At 51.0% G+C, this 15052-nt stretch overlaps 1 protein-coding gene across 1 annotated transcript in view; it reads left to right on the forward strand.

Moving 5' to 3' along the window:
- Nucleotides 1-15052, forward strand: part of LOC141048288 (transmembrane channel-like protein 1) — a 397123-nt gene that overhangs the window by 40695 nt on the left and 341376 nt on the right. The gene's annotated exons all lie outside the window — the stretch shown is intronic.

Genomic DNA, 15052 nt, shown 5'->3' on the forward strand with positions numbered 1-15052 from the left:
GCTGCACCTAAAGTTATCTGAATGCTCTGCACCTCTACTTTTTTCATCTTTTAACTCGGGGTATGGCATTGGACTCCAAGACAGCAGCAAAGGTTTTTGTCAGGCTCCCGATTTCTGCCTATATTTTCCACATTGCCTGCCGTAATTCACGGGACCACTCCAGCTCTTCTTCGTTCGTGGTAGATACTTCACGGCTCCGGACCATCCCTGTCAAGACTGTGGTCCCCTGCTCCTCTCGCTCATGCATGCCTCTGCCCCAAATTCTGCAAAATAATGCGCGAATTAACTTGCAGGTGCTCACACAAAACTTGCTTTAGCAGCACATCTCTAAACCCTGTCACTAACTGGTCCTCACAAAATTATGTCAGGGGGCCCTACGCCTACATCACCTCGCTTAGCGATCGCAGCATGGATCTTCTGCAGCGCATTCATGTAATGGGTCACATTCTCCCCCTCCCTTGGACACACCTAAACAAGCGAATGTTTAACTCCCCTACGTCCGTGGGGTCTCTGTGTGTTTCCTCCAATATGTGTAACACCTTGTCAAAAGTGTCTCGCTCATGGGGAGGCTCTCACATGATGGAGCTCCTTTCCTTCCCATCCAAAGCCATCAGGGCAACTTCTGCCTCCATTATGGGGGGTCATGGGGTGTATCCTCAACATACCCGACTCGCTCAGTCCAGTCCCCCAGCATGGTGTTATTCCCTGTAAATTTTTGGAGGTTGCTCAACATTGCCCCCAGCGGTATACTGACTCTTGGGGCATCCTGTCGACTAAGCCAAGTGTAAGCAGGTTGTGGGATGCAGTGATGAACAGGAGGAAGAGCAAGGGTTAAGTTTATTAACAGGGGACTACTCCACGCAGGGAGGTAAAAGGTTAAACAGGGAAATAAAACAGAATTATTGCATAAGGATATGCAGAGTTCAAGAATAAAGAATCAGGTTACAGTGGTTCCTTTGAAACACTCGTGTCAATGTAAGGAGAAGACCAGGTCTACCTACTCCGTTACGGATCCGGAACGGTCGGGGCTGTTACCCAGGTTTCACGGGGGAACGCTTAAAGCCCCGGACCGACCTCTGCACCTAGGAGTAGGGGGCGTGGCTAAGATAAAAGGGCCACAGCTTGCAGAAAATCAGTTAGTTGTCGTGGGAACATGCATCACGCAGGAGGGCAGTGTCAGGGCTTCTGCGGGGGGACCTACTGCCAGAGAGGGCAAAAACCAGCAGAGGCTAAAAGCTGTTAACAGAGCCTGCCGACAACGAAGTACCTGGTCTCCGCTGACTTTGCTGACCGTGAGTGATAGGACGCCCAGTCAGGACATAAGCCTGCCCATGCACTGACGGGAGAATTGGGACACCCGCTGTGAGGGGTTTTCTTTTGTACCTGAATAGAGTTTCTCCTGCCCCTGTATGCTGACATGGGGAAAGACTGTGCTCTGTCCGGCTCATCGTTTCTTGACACACTGATAACCGACCGGACCACAAGGAATCACCGTCACTGCCAGGAGCCAAGATGTCATTTTTTCCAGGACTACATCGGACCACGAGGAATCACCTCCGCCACCAGGATCCAGGACGCCATCTTTTCCAAGACCATATCGTACCCCTTATGCGCCACTGCTTTGGCGCCAACGTCCACATCCTGAACTAACCGCATTCTGAAGTCACGAGACTGATAAGTTTTCTATCCTTGAACTTCCTACACTTTGCTTCACACCCGCTTCCCCTGAGTTACGTCCCCTGTGTTCCTTTATACTGTTTTATTTGTTTCCTCCCTGCGAGGAGTATACCTGTTAAATTAAACCCCACGTTAACACTTGCTCTGCCTCTGACCCAGTACTGCATCTTTCTACCTGCTCACACTTGGCGTAGTCGGCAGGATGCAGTCTACTGGCACGGAGGGGGCAGACCAAGCATCTGGGGAGAGCCTTAGATCCAGCATTTCCCAGAGGGCAATGTTAAACAACCTACCTAAATTTAATGGGAGTAACACCATGTTGTGGAGCTGGACTGAACATATTAAAGGGACGATGAGAATGCACTCAATGATGCCCACCCTACAGGTGGAGGTCGCCATGATGGCCATAGAAGAGGAGGCGAGGGATTCAGTGATCCTACGGCCCCCCCAGACAGCGGGATATGCTTGACAAGGTGTTACGAATACTGGAGGAAACACATGGGTACCCCACAGATGTAGGAGAGCTGCGCATGTGACTGTTTAGCCGCATTCAAAAAGAAGTGGAGACAGTGACACAGTCCATGAATGTATTGTAGGAAATACACACTGCCATATCCAGAAAAGACGGTGTGGGGGTAGGGTCGATTGACGTGGTGCTGCGTGATCAGTTAGTGACCCGGTTCAGAGATGCGCTGCTGAAACACATGACTTTTGCAGAAGTTGGAAGTGAGGCACGTACGTGTGAGCAAGAACAGGGGGTGACAGTTCCGGTGGTGAAGGTTCGGAGCGGAGAGGTGGCCGTGAATGCAGTGGCTGCGCCTGAATGGGTGGAAGATTTGTGGAGAGAAATCCAAGAGATGAGGGAAGACTTGGCAGAAACTAAAATGGTGACCTCGCTGAGCTCATCAGGAAGCAGAGCCACGGTGTGGTACTGACTTCGGGTGACACTGAGAGTGGATATACTGTTACCCTGGGGATGAATGTGCTTAAGGAATTTGGAAGTTTGCTTATCAACCAGTCCCCAGACCTTTTTCCTGAGACAATGGAGCCCCTGAACACCTCAAAGGAAAATATTTCAACAGTTGATTCGAACGGCTCAGGCGCAAAAAGTCTCCTGCGATGGAAAAGGGCTGGGCAGAGTGGTCATTTTGGCTTCGAACAGTCTTGAAATACCTCCGGGGCAGACCGTGCTCTCTGTCCCTGTCCGGGCCTGCACCCCTTTGGAAGGAGTGGAAGTACAACTAGAACCAGCTGCTATAGAGAACATACCACCCGTACTCCTAATTGCCCAAACATTGGCTACCGTACGAGATGGGAAAGTGCCTGTGAGATGTGTAAATTTGAGAGAGGACACAGTAACACTTTTTCCCAGGCGTGAAATAGCACAAATAGTCGGCATGCCGGAGGAGCTTATACCATCACAGACCATACAGTTGACTGCAAAAAAAGGAGACCCTTGGACTGTAACAGTAGAAACTCATTCTGTTAGGCGTCGGGTTCCTGTCGCTGTACAGCAGGAATCCCGAGCTTTGCATTCAGCAGTCTCCCATTCCTCTCCGGCCACAGAGGAGGCTGCTCAGCAGACTCATTGATCCCAGCGCTCTGGTCAGACCAGCTCTGTGGGTTTGGTTGCTGCTGCCACCTCTGGTCCAGCTATAGCAATGCGCGCCGGTCAGCAGCGAGCTACTCCAGGGACTAAGTCCTCCTTTCGGTCCACTGAGTATGCCTGTGGGATGATCTCTCATTGGAGATCGGAGGTCACATGCTCAGTTCCTTCTCCAGCTCGGATTGGACCATCAGGAGGGTCAGGAAGGTCCCGGAAGGACGCTGCTATAAAAGGTTCGCATGGCCGCTAATGTAGAAAAAGATTAGACCATGTGGAGTGAGTGTTGTATGCATGTATGAATGTCTCTGATGAATGACTCATTAAGAAACCCCTACACTTGGTACGCATGTGTTGTGTAGCCTAGCCTGCTAGTGCCCAGGCTGAGGTCCAGTTAGAGGCTGAGTCAGAGACTGCCATCAGCATTCACTGGTGGCTTTGTCTGTACGCCACGGTGGTCAGCGTCCATTAGGGGTGTCCGCAGGTGCGACGCCGCACGCTCAGTAGGTCTAGAGGGACTCAGACCTCATGTCCTTGGGGCTGAGTTTTGTGACCATTTACTGAGCGCTCTCTTGCCGAGTGCTGTGTGTTTTAACAGGCTTCGGCATTTATGTTCCGCGGCACTGCGGCTCTGTGATGTAACAGAGTCCGCTCCTGTCAACACCGGGTGACGTTAACCCACGTGTAACCTATTGTATACCGCAATATACATCCGCCATTGCTGCATGGTGGACCCCGGGCTGCAAACGCACATTATTATTATTTTATTATTTGGTGCGTTCCACCAGCCCTAACATTATATTAGTGCCATGGTCTGGCTAGTAATGGCGGACGAACAGCAACTGCAGCAGTACATTCAGCAGCTGGTGTGTTATGAATGGGTCGCTGAGGAGGAGAGCGTAATAGGCTATGCCACCAGAACACCAGAGAGGTTGGTCGCTCAGCGGATTGCAGACCCCTGATCTTAACAACACAACTAGCAATAGCCGTGGAGTGGTCCTACGTTGCCCTAGACGCCTCATCACAGCTGGAGGACTAACTAAGCCTAAAGACAGATAGGTGAAATCTAAACTGCCCCGGAGCAGATCCCCAAAGGAATAGACAGGACAGTCCCCAAGCATATATTGTTGGTGAGACAAGTTGAAGCACAATCACAGACAGAAAATAGACTGAGCAAATGATGGGGCCCACACTGACTAGATAGGACAGGACAGAAAAGGCACTGTCTGCAATCACGCAAAAACCCTAATAAATACAACACAACTGATGTACAAAAATACTGAGGTTTGAACAACCTCACCCCCACTATATCAGCACTCAGGTGTGAACTTGCATCTACCAACAGGCTAATACAGCAGGGGACTGAGCAAACAAACACAAGATACAAAAATACAGGGCAGGAGCCAGCAGCCCCAGGGGGAGCAAGCTGACCCCTGAAAGCAAGGCAAAAACAGATGAAAAGGGTTTAGCAAATGACACTTAGCTGAAAAAATGCAGGATCAGGCAGCAGACAGAAATCCTCAGTAAGCAAAGAAAGGAGTATCACCGGCAGTCACTGAGAGAAGTCTGCTCGCTTATGTAGTCCCAGTCACTACCACCACTCCTCCAATTATTTTCTGCAGCTGTTAGGTTAACATCATGTTAACCAGCACCACTACCAGCAGTATATGTGGCGCCCCCAGGAGTATGGTCGCCACACTGGCTTTGCCTTCCTCCAGAGGAGGGTAATGCCAGGCTTGGAAGCAGTGATGGGTCTCTCCAGCAGTTAACCTAATGCATGCAACACAGTTCCACTCCGGGCAAGCAGGGGGAACTCTGAACCAGGATTGAGGAGCAGAGTACTCTCTGAGGGTCAGGAGGAAGGAGTAGGCAGATAGTGTGAGGACGTCCACGTGTGCAGACGTGTGGAGCAGGGTGGAGGTTGAGCTCCGGGAGGAGAGCTCCCTCACCGCTAGAGAGCAAAGACTGGAGCCTGGTCTCCATGGTGGTACGGATACTAACGGTCCTGCCACAGACACCAGAGGAGTAGGGGGCTGTAAATGCCCTGCTCTCACCAAAGACTTGGGACACAACAGCAATTGAATAGAGAGCCAGGACTCAGGAGAGGAGTCCCCGAGAGAGGCTACAGCTGTCTGTCATACAAGTAAAGTTCTAGGAACATCTGAAGAGAGGCATTTCAGAATAACTAAGTACTGGAGTGCTTCACACTACAAAGCGCTAGGAAGGAGACTGCACAGCCCTTCTGCTGAGAGAGAATCCTGATCTGCTTCCAGGCTAACCTGCTCCAATACCATCTGTAATCAGGACTCTGGACTGCATATACTCAGTAAAGGTACAGAAACTACAACCGCTGTGTTTTGTCTGTTCCCTACGCTTTCGGCACTGCTACATCCCCGTGCCAGCTACATCTACACTGCCCTGGGACTACAGCTCCACCTGTGGGGAGCTTTACCATCTAAGCTGCACATACCATCAGTCCCAGTGGATCTGTATGCAGCGTTGGCCTAACACCATATTTGCCAAACACCACAGGTGGCGTCACAAACTATTCTACCATTAACTACATCTCCCCATTGCTTGGGCGCCCAGGGCCATGGACCAGGTCACCGCTGCTGTGACACATCCCCCTGACACCGGCCTGGTACTGAGTACCCCACAGCCCTGGGAGGGCGACCCATATCCACCAGAGGGAGCCTTGCCTCAAAAGTCGGATCAAGAGAGCTCACAACACTGGAGGATAGGTTGGTGGCTCTTGAGCTCACAACCAAAGCCATGGATGTTACCGCAGTTGCTGCTCAGGCTGTTAGCGTGGCTGCAGCGACTTTGTCCACTGCCATCCCTGTTCCGGCATTATCCAGCCTCCCGCTGCCAGATAAGTTTCTGGTGATAGCCAGTCTTGTAGGGTGTGATGGTGTGATATGTTATGTGGATGTCATTTTTTGTATATTCCTATTTTTAACAATTCCAGCTATTTTCATAGTGTTTTTCTTATTACATTGTAAGTCTACAGCCTCACTGTATCTGTCTCTTGATGACCCCCTGTAGTGCATTAATCCCTAAGGCCCTTTGTTCTCCTCTGGGGGGCATGGAAACCGCCTCAACTTGTTTGACTTTCCCTGGACAAGGAAGGGGGTCGGGGGAGAACAGGAGCTGGGCAAGTCAGTTCCGGAGTGGACAGGATCGTGTTCAGACAGCACTTCAGAGAGAGAATGCCCCATTTTATCCTCTGATGCTAGAGTTTTGGAATCTCGTTTCCCTGGACATTTTATCCTGTTACTGGACTACATTCTTATTCTGGACTATCTTATCCTTTGTGTGGTGGACTGAATATGGACCTTTTCGTATTTTTGCCTGAATAAAGGTCTTGGAATTGTTCACTCTTTGCTTGCTCTGTTGATTGTGTGATACCAGAGAAGGACCCCGTGACAACTGGTGTCAGAAGTGGGATCAACAGAGCGTAACCCAATGGAGAACCACCCACAGAGTGAGTACAGAAATTGGACTGTATGCAGTTTACAGGAGAGAGCCAGAGACCTGGGCCTGGACTACCAGGGACTGACTAAAGAGGCCTTAATCGATCTACTGGTGGGCGCTAGCCCGGTCACCTCCTCCCAGATGTCTGAAGGACGAGCACTGGAGACAGGGATCCCCTTCCAGAAAAGCCAGTGGTTGGTGTGGTACGAAGAAGAGATGGCGGTTCTGGGCCCCGGCGTCTCTCAGGAGTACAAGGAGGAGGCTGCCAGCCGGGCACAGCGGAGACAGGAAGCAATGAAGCTTGAAAGAGGGAGTAACGCAATGTGTAGTGTAACCCTCTGACATAGGGGATTTGTGAGCCAGTGTGCAATACACCTTGAGCTCCAGGCAGCATGTTTTCCCTCAGAGCGGGCCAAGGTGGGATTCATAATATCCCTCTTGTCGGACAGGGCATTGGAGTGGGCTACGCCATTGTGAGAGCTCAAAGATCGTCTGGTGCAGAGTACTCCGCAGTTTCTGAGCACTCTGAAACAGGTCTTTTTGGGACCTCGAGTCACCCACGATACGGTGCTCCAACTGCTGGCATCCACACAGGGTTCGTCCATGGTCAGCCATTTTGCCATTCACTTCTGGACTCTAGCGTCTGAGTTGGAGTGGCCGGATAAAGTCCTCATTCTGGTGTTTTGGAGGGGACTGGCTGATTATGTGAAGGATGCCCTGGCCACCAGGGAGATTCCCGCCACACTGGAGGAGCTTATAGCAGTCTCCACTCGCATCGACCTTTGTTTAACGAGCGGGGGTTGGAGCGAGCCCAGTGTAAGCGGAGGTTTCGGCTGGCTCCCAGCTTCGTCGAACCTCTGGAATTTCCTGGTCAGGCGTCTGAATCACATGAGGCCACGGAGATGTCATGAGAGGGTTCTAAGTCCCAGCCCGCTCGTGCACGCATGGTTTGTTACATCTGCCAGCAGTCAGGACATCTCGCCTTCAGATGTTCTCGGCGTTTGGAAGAACATCCTCGTTTAGTGTCCTTAGGAGCTAGTTCACTATACGCAGCGGCGCCTTCTTCTAAACTGACATTTAAGGGGACAATTAACATTGGCCCATCCACCCATATGGTAGAGCTTTGTGTGGATTCTGGTGCAGAGGGCAACTTCATGTCTTCTACCTTCGCCGGACGGCACTCAATTCCACTAGTTATGCTCGCCAAGCCTGTGACCATTCGGGTGATAAATGGGTCGACACTACCATCACAGATAACCCATCAGACCATCCCTTTTATGCTATCCATGTCTCCTTCCCATCAGGAGACCATCTCCCTGCTTGTCATTCCCAAGGGAATTGATGAGATCCTATTAGGGATGCCGTGGCTACGGTATCACTGCCCTCAAATAGAGTGGTCCTCAGGGAGAATTCTTGAATGGAGTAAATCCTGTGTTAGTAGATGCTAGAGGGAGTGCATTCAGGTTGCTACTACTGAGGTGACCGCAGGTCTTTCCTCTCTTCCCAAGCACTATTGGTCCTATGCGTACGTGTTCTCCAAGAGGGTGGCGGAGACCCTTCCGCCTCATTGTCCCTGACTGCCCTATTGACCTCTTGCCTGGTGCTGAGCCTCCCCAGGGTCGAGTTTATCTTCTCTCTCTCCTGGAGACGGAGGCTATGTCTCAGTACATCTGGGAGAATCTGGCAGGGGGCTTTAAAGGAAGTCAGTGTCACCTGCAGGGCAGGGTTTTTCTTCGTGCAGAAGAAAAATGGGGAACTACGGCCATGCACTGACTACAGGGGTCTTAACGCCATCACTGTTAATAACAAGTACCCTCTGCCCCTGATATCTGAGCTTTTTGATAGGTTGCGGGGAACGAGGATCTTCACTAAGCTGGATCTGCAGGGTGCTTGCAACCTGATTCGCATCCTTGAGGGAGACGAATGGAAGACAGCCTTTAACACTAGGGACGGGCATTATGAATACCTGGTGATGCCCTTCGGGCTCTGTAATGCTCCTGCTGTCTTCCAAGACTTTGTGAATGACATCTTCCAGGATATGCATCGGTTGTAGTCTATCTGGATGATATCCTCATCTACTCTCCAGATATAGACTCCCATCGGAAGGATGTTTGCAAAGTCTTCGATCTCCTATGGGCAAACTCCCTCTATGCTAAGTTGGAGAAGTGTGTGTTTGAGCAGGAGTCTTTGCCTTTCCTGGGCTATATCATCTCGGCCCAGGGGTTGGCCATGGATCCTGCCAAACTACAGGCGGTGATGGATTGGCAGGAGCCTCACTCCCTCAAAGCGGTGCAGCGCTTTATGGGTTTTATTAACTACTACCGCCAATTCATCCCGCACTTCTCAACTTTGGTAGATCCTTTGGTTGCCCTCACCAAGAAGGGAGCGAATCCTAAATTGTGGTCAGAGGAGGTCTCCAAGGCCTTCCTCTCCATCAAGTCTCACTTCGCTAGCACTCCCATTTTACATCGCCCAAATGTGGAAAAGCCATTTATTTTAGAGGTGGAAGACTCGTCCGTCAGCCTGGAGCAGTCCTATTCCAAAAGGATGCTCAAGGTCGGAAGCATCCTTGCTTCTTTTCCAAGACCTTCTCACCGGCGGAGAGGAACTTTTCCATTGGGGACAGGGAGTTGCTAGCCATGAAGTTGTCCTTTTCTGAATGTAGACACCTCCTGGAGGGGGCTCGCTATCCCTTCCAAGTTTACACTGACCACAAAAATTTAGTTTATTTACAAACTGCCCAGCGGCTAAATTCTTGCCAGGCTAGATGGTCCCTGTTCTTCTCCCGGTTCCATTTCACCCTCCATTTTCTCTCTGGGGAGAAGAACATTTGGGCCGACGCTCTCTCCCACTCCGTAGTGTCATCAGAGGAGGAGGAGCCTCGGTTAATTGTCCCTCCAGAGAGCCTGAGGACTGTGGCCCCGGTTTCGCTAGAGTCTGTGCCCCCAGGCAAGACTTTTGTTCCATCTAATTTACAACCGGAGGTTCTCTCTTGGGCTCATTCATCCAGGGTGGGTAGACATTTTGGGACCAAGAGGACATCTGAGCTCCTGGCGAGGATGTACTGGTGGCCGCATATGGCCCGTGATGTCAGAGACTATATTCAGGCATGTGTCTCCTGCGCCAGGAACCGGTCTCCTCGGCAACAGCCTGCTGGATTACTCAGCATTGAGCTGAATCTCTCTTCAGCTTACCATCTAGAGACGAATGAGTTGGTAGAGAGGGCCAACCAGACTCTGGTTACGCACCTGCGGCATTTTGTTTTGGCCAGGCAGGATGACTGGGTGTCCTTGCTACCATGGGCAGAGTTTGCTCTGAACAATGCTGTAGCCGATTCCACCGGACAAACCCCACTTCTCCTTAATTACGGCCAGCATCCGTGGGTTCCTGTGCCCATGCCCGTGTCTTCCACCGACTCAAGGGTGGCAGACTGGGTGGTGGAGGCACGTGACATTTGTGACCGCACACAGGATGCCATCCAGGCCTCCAAGGAGAGAATGAGGGTTTATGCCGATGCTCACCAGCGCCCCGCTCCGACCTTTGCTCCTGGCGACCTAGTGTGGCTCTCCGCCCATAATTTCAGGCTGCGGGTTGAGTCCTCTAAGTTTACACCTCGCTTTATTGGTCCCTTCAAAGTCCTTGAGCAGGTTAACCCTGTGGTCTTCCATCTAGCCCTTCCTCCACACCTGGGTATCACTGACACCTTCCACATGTCCCTCCTTAAGCCAGTTCACATGTCCCGGTTTTCGGAGCCATCTACTGGGACATCAAGCTTGTCCTCGGACGAGTATGAGGTGAATGCCATCGTGGGGTGTAAGGTGGTACAGGGCAAAAAATATTATCTAGTGGACTGGAAGGGTCATGGTCCAGAAGCTCGGACCTGGGAGCCAGTGAACAACATCCACGCTCCGCTTCTCATTGCGGCATTTGAGCGTAGCGAGCCCTAGGGGGGGTAATGTTAAGCGTTGGGTTCCTGTCGCTGTACAGCAGGAATCCCGAGCCTTGCATTCGGCAGTCTCCCATCCCTCTCCAGCCACAGAGGAGGCTGCTCAGCAGACTCGTCGATCCCGGTGCTCTGCTCAGACCAGCTCTGTGGGTTTGGTTGCTGCTGCCACCTCTGGTCCAGCTATAGCAATGCATGCTGGTAAGCAGTGAGCTACTCCAGGGACTAAGTCCTCCTTTCGGTCCACTGAGCATGCCCGTGGGATGATCTCTCATTGGAGATCGGAGGTCACATGCTCAGGTCCTTCTCCAGCTCGGATTGGACCATCAGGAGGGTCAGGAAGGTCCCAGAAGGACGCTGCTATAAAAGGTTCGCATGGTCGAGCTAATATAGAAAAAGATTAGACCATGTGTAGTGAGTGCTGTATATATGCATGAATGTCTCTGGTGAATGACTCATTAAGAAACCTCTACCCTTGGTACGCATGTGTTGTGTAGCCTAGCCTGCTAGCGCCCAGGCTGAGGTCCAGTTAGAGGCCGAGTCAGAGACTGCCATCAGCATTCACTGGTGGCTTTTTCTGTACGCCATGGTGGTCAGCGTCCATTAGCGGCATCCGCAGGTGCGATGCCGCACACTCAGTAGGTCTAGAGGGACTCAGACCTCGTGTCCTTGGGGCTGAGTTCTGTGACCATTTACTGAGCGCTCTCTTGCCGAGTGCTGTGTGTTTTAACAGGCTCCGGCATTTATGTTCCGCGGTACTGCGGCTCTGTGACGTAACAGAGTCCACCCCTGTTCACACCGGGTGACGTTAACCCGTGTGTGACCTATTGTATACCGCTATATACATCCGCCATTGCTAAGCAGCAGTTTACCACCTCTGCACGGTGGACCCCGGGCTGCGAACGCACCTTATTATTATTTTATTATTTGGTGCGTTCCGCCAGCCCTAACATATTCAATGTCACAACCCCCACGGCAAAAATAAGGAATCTTAGAACAAATGCGGGCTGAACTAACAGAGCTCACACCGCAGGAGATACAGCAGGTGGAATGTGTACTCGGACGCTATCAAGACGTATTTGCTAGTCATGAGGACGATTTTGGCTGTACCACTGCAATCGCTTACGAGATCCCAACGGGTAATGCTGCACCCATAAGAGAACGCTACCTTCAAATTCCTCCACAGCTGTACCAGGAATGCTCTCACAGATGTTACAGAATGGTGTCTAAACTGCCTACACTCTCAGGTACGGACAATTAGATGCTTCACTGGGACAAGGAAGTGGATGTGGTTGATGTTTCTTGTGCGTGAGCAACCGCAGCTTGTGGGCAGGACGTATGAGTGCCTCTTTCCTGAACAGCACTTTCTGAAGGACATAGCCCAGGCAACATGGCAGTGGTTTGACCTGCAGACACAGATTTGGTACCCTGGTGTTCCGCCCACTTACTGGGGTGCTTGACTGCCATGTGATTTCACATACTGGGGGTGCTCAGATTGCCTTGGACCTGTCCTCTGCTCAACTTGGTATGACAGATGCTACATACTACAATGTTATTCTCTGAAGGACTTTCAGAAAAAAAATTCCACACAGTGGCTGAATGCCCCTTTGCCCTGACTTAGCACACAGCGGAGGTGCTCTTGGGAACAGTTGACCCAGTTCTCACTCTGGGCAAGCCATGACCGCTTGGTGCCTGTGTTGGTGCTACATATCCATCTTCCTCTGTGTTGCTGTGATGGCTATGCGTGCCAAGGGTCCAGGTCGGATCAGTGAACTCATCATCGACCACCTTGTCTTCCTTCTCATCCTCCTTCCCAGTTGACATTTTAGGCTGACCTGATGGCAACTGTGTCTGAACATCATCAGCTGCCACCTCTGGAAACAGTAAATGACATTTCTCTAAGTGGCTTTCTTCTGGCCGTAGGTCCTCAAATACTTGAACATCAATGCATGCCACCTCCTCATGTCCTCTTCAATGCTGCACGGTGATAGACCAGAGACAACCAAAGTATACATAGTAAACAGATCCTCGGAGTGGCCACTTGGAGTCATATGTCACCTGTGACTGATAATGGCGGGAGGTATCGATAGCACACTTTGTGGTCATGGAAGATTTGTCGCTGCTTGACAAATGCGTAGAGGCCTTGCCTGCTATCCGGACAGAATCTGCTTTCGCTCTTCTGACTTCCACTCACGTTTACGTTCCAGACCAGGAAATTTTTCCAGGAACATAGTGGATGCATCAAGATTCTTCTGACTTCACACAGTCTCAGTGCCTTTTTGCACACCACTGACAACACCACGTCCACGTCACAGATTTTCAGATTTTTATGGCACAAGCCAAGCTAGCTGTCACAGACAAAATAGTGGGGAAAATGGCTTGGTGTGGGCATGGTAGCAGGCAGTAGGAAATGTTTGGACTACTGTTTTGCATAGGGCACTTAACACCTTTTTAAGTGGACTAATGTGGACAGCAAAAGCCAGGCTCTGATCCCAAAAGCAGTGGAGAAAATGGCCTGGTGCATGCTTGGTAGAAAGCAGTAGGAAATGCTTGGACTACTGCTTTGCGTTGGGCACTTAAAGCCTTATAAAGTGGACTAATGTGGACAGCAGAAGGCTGGGTCTCACTCCAAAAACAGCAGGGAAAATGGCCTGGTGCGTGCTTGGTGTAGTACGTGTGCCGACTGGGAGGTGGTCCCTTTCGGCTGCGTAACAGACTGGAAACAGATGCAGAAATCTGTGCAATCAGGTCCAACTTTATTGGGTGACCTCTTGACATCCACAGCAAACATGACAGCTTCGGCTCCTAGGCCCGGGTACCAATCACCTCCTCCTTCTCCTGTTCGGCGAAGACCCCTAGGTTCCCTCACTGTGGCTGCCGTTAGGCCCACACCCACAGCGCTTCCCCCGACTGAGTCTGCCCGCTGCAACACTTACTGCTCCTTCAGTGCCCAGCCGTATGGTACCACAGGCCTCCTCTAGTCAGTGCCTTCCTGACCTGCAGCTGTCCTCTCAGGGCCACCCCCCTCCGAGTCTCCATCTCTCTCCTCTCTCTTTTCCTGAGCTCTTCCTTCCTCTGTCTTCTCCTGAGTTCTTCTCCCTGTTGTTGCCTCCTGAGTGTCTTCCCTGCCCCTGGGACTCTCCTTCCTTTTATCTTCTCATCCTGGAAATCACCTTCCCAGTCCCATAACTCCACCCACCATGACTCTGCAGTTTCCCTAGCCTAAAGCTTGCTGTTGAGTCCTTTTCTCACTACTCTATGTCCCCATCTTGTGGCAAAAAACCCGGTACTACACCATCTTTCAATAATTCTAGCTTTTGTCCCACACATATACATTTAAGTCAGAATAAAGCAGTGTACACATCACCTTTCACATTTTCCTTCTTCATCAGACAGGTCCATAGGTCAGTCCACCCCTACATTCTCCTTTCCTTTGACCATTGCCGTCCCCGAAAATCTCGTATCCTTCATTTTCCCTTTTATTACTTCCCCACTTTCTTTTTGTCTATGTGGCCGGTTGCTGAGCAGAGCCCGAAGCCTTCTAGCTCTGCACGGGATGCTGGGCAGAGCCGTGAGCAATTAAGCTCTGAGTAGCAGATGGCTACCCGCAGGCGCGTACGCCTCTATGTCAATTTCCATTCATTAGGGTAGGACCACCCGGACTCCTCAACTGGTGCTCTCCCCCACTTTTCTCACTTTCAGAACTGCGCTCCACTCTAGGGGCGGAATGACCGAGGTTCTGGCCTTCCAGGTCACCATCTTCCCCTTCTCCATTTTGGGTATCTTTCCACCTAGGACCTGACCTGTGGACCACTGTCTGTTCCAATTCACAAACCATTTTCCCTCTTCTTTTATGATTAGCCATGGCAAGCATTTTTCTACTTCCTCACATTTCGGACCTCTTTTTTGAACACTTTTTCATATAATAACTTTACCAACTCCTCTGGCAATAGTTAAACTATTCAGCCTATCTGCTAAATTTTCCTACATTTCGACATTTCTAACCTCAAATATTTATCAAACATTCCACAAACATTATTAAACATCTTCAAACATTGGTGCTCCCCATTCCTTTGTGGGGAGCACAGCATATGTACACGCTGCCGGAGCCAGGGTTTTTCTTACCCTGAGGGGACGTGGAACAGTCTCCAGGCTGTGCCACTGTGCACAGCAGTCCCGCCATTGGATAGTTCAGTGGTGCTCCAGATCTCTCCTTGCTGACTGACCATGGCTGCAGGCCCTAGGATGATTGCCAGTTCAGGAACACGAGTGCCCACTTCCCCCATAGTAGTTCTGCTACGGGAGCGCAACAGGCGCCCCACAAACAATTTTCCTCAGGGCCCGTAGATTGTCGT

The sequence above is a fragment of the Dendrobates tinctorius genome, unplaced genomic scaffold, assembly GCF_039654945.1.
Source record: "Dendrobates tinctorius isolate UK_male_01 unplaced genomic scaffold, ASM3965494v1 ptg000134l, whole genome shotgun sequence".
NCBI lineage: Eukaryota > Metazoa > Chordata > Amphibia > Anura > Dendrobatidae > Dendrobates > Dendrobates tinctorius.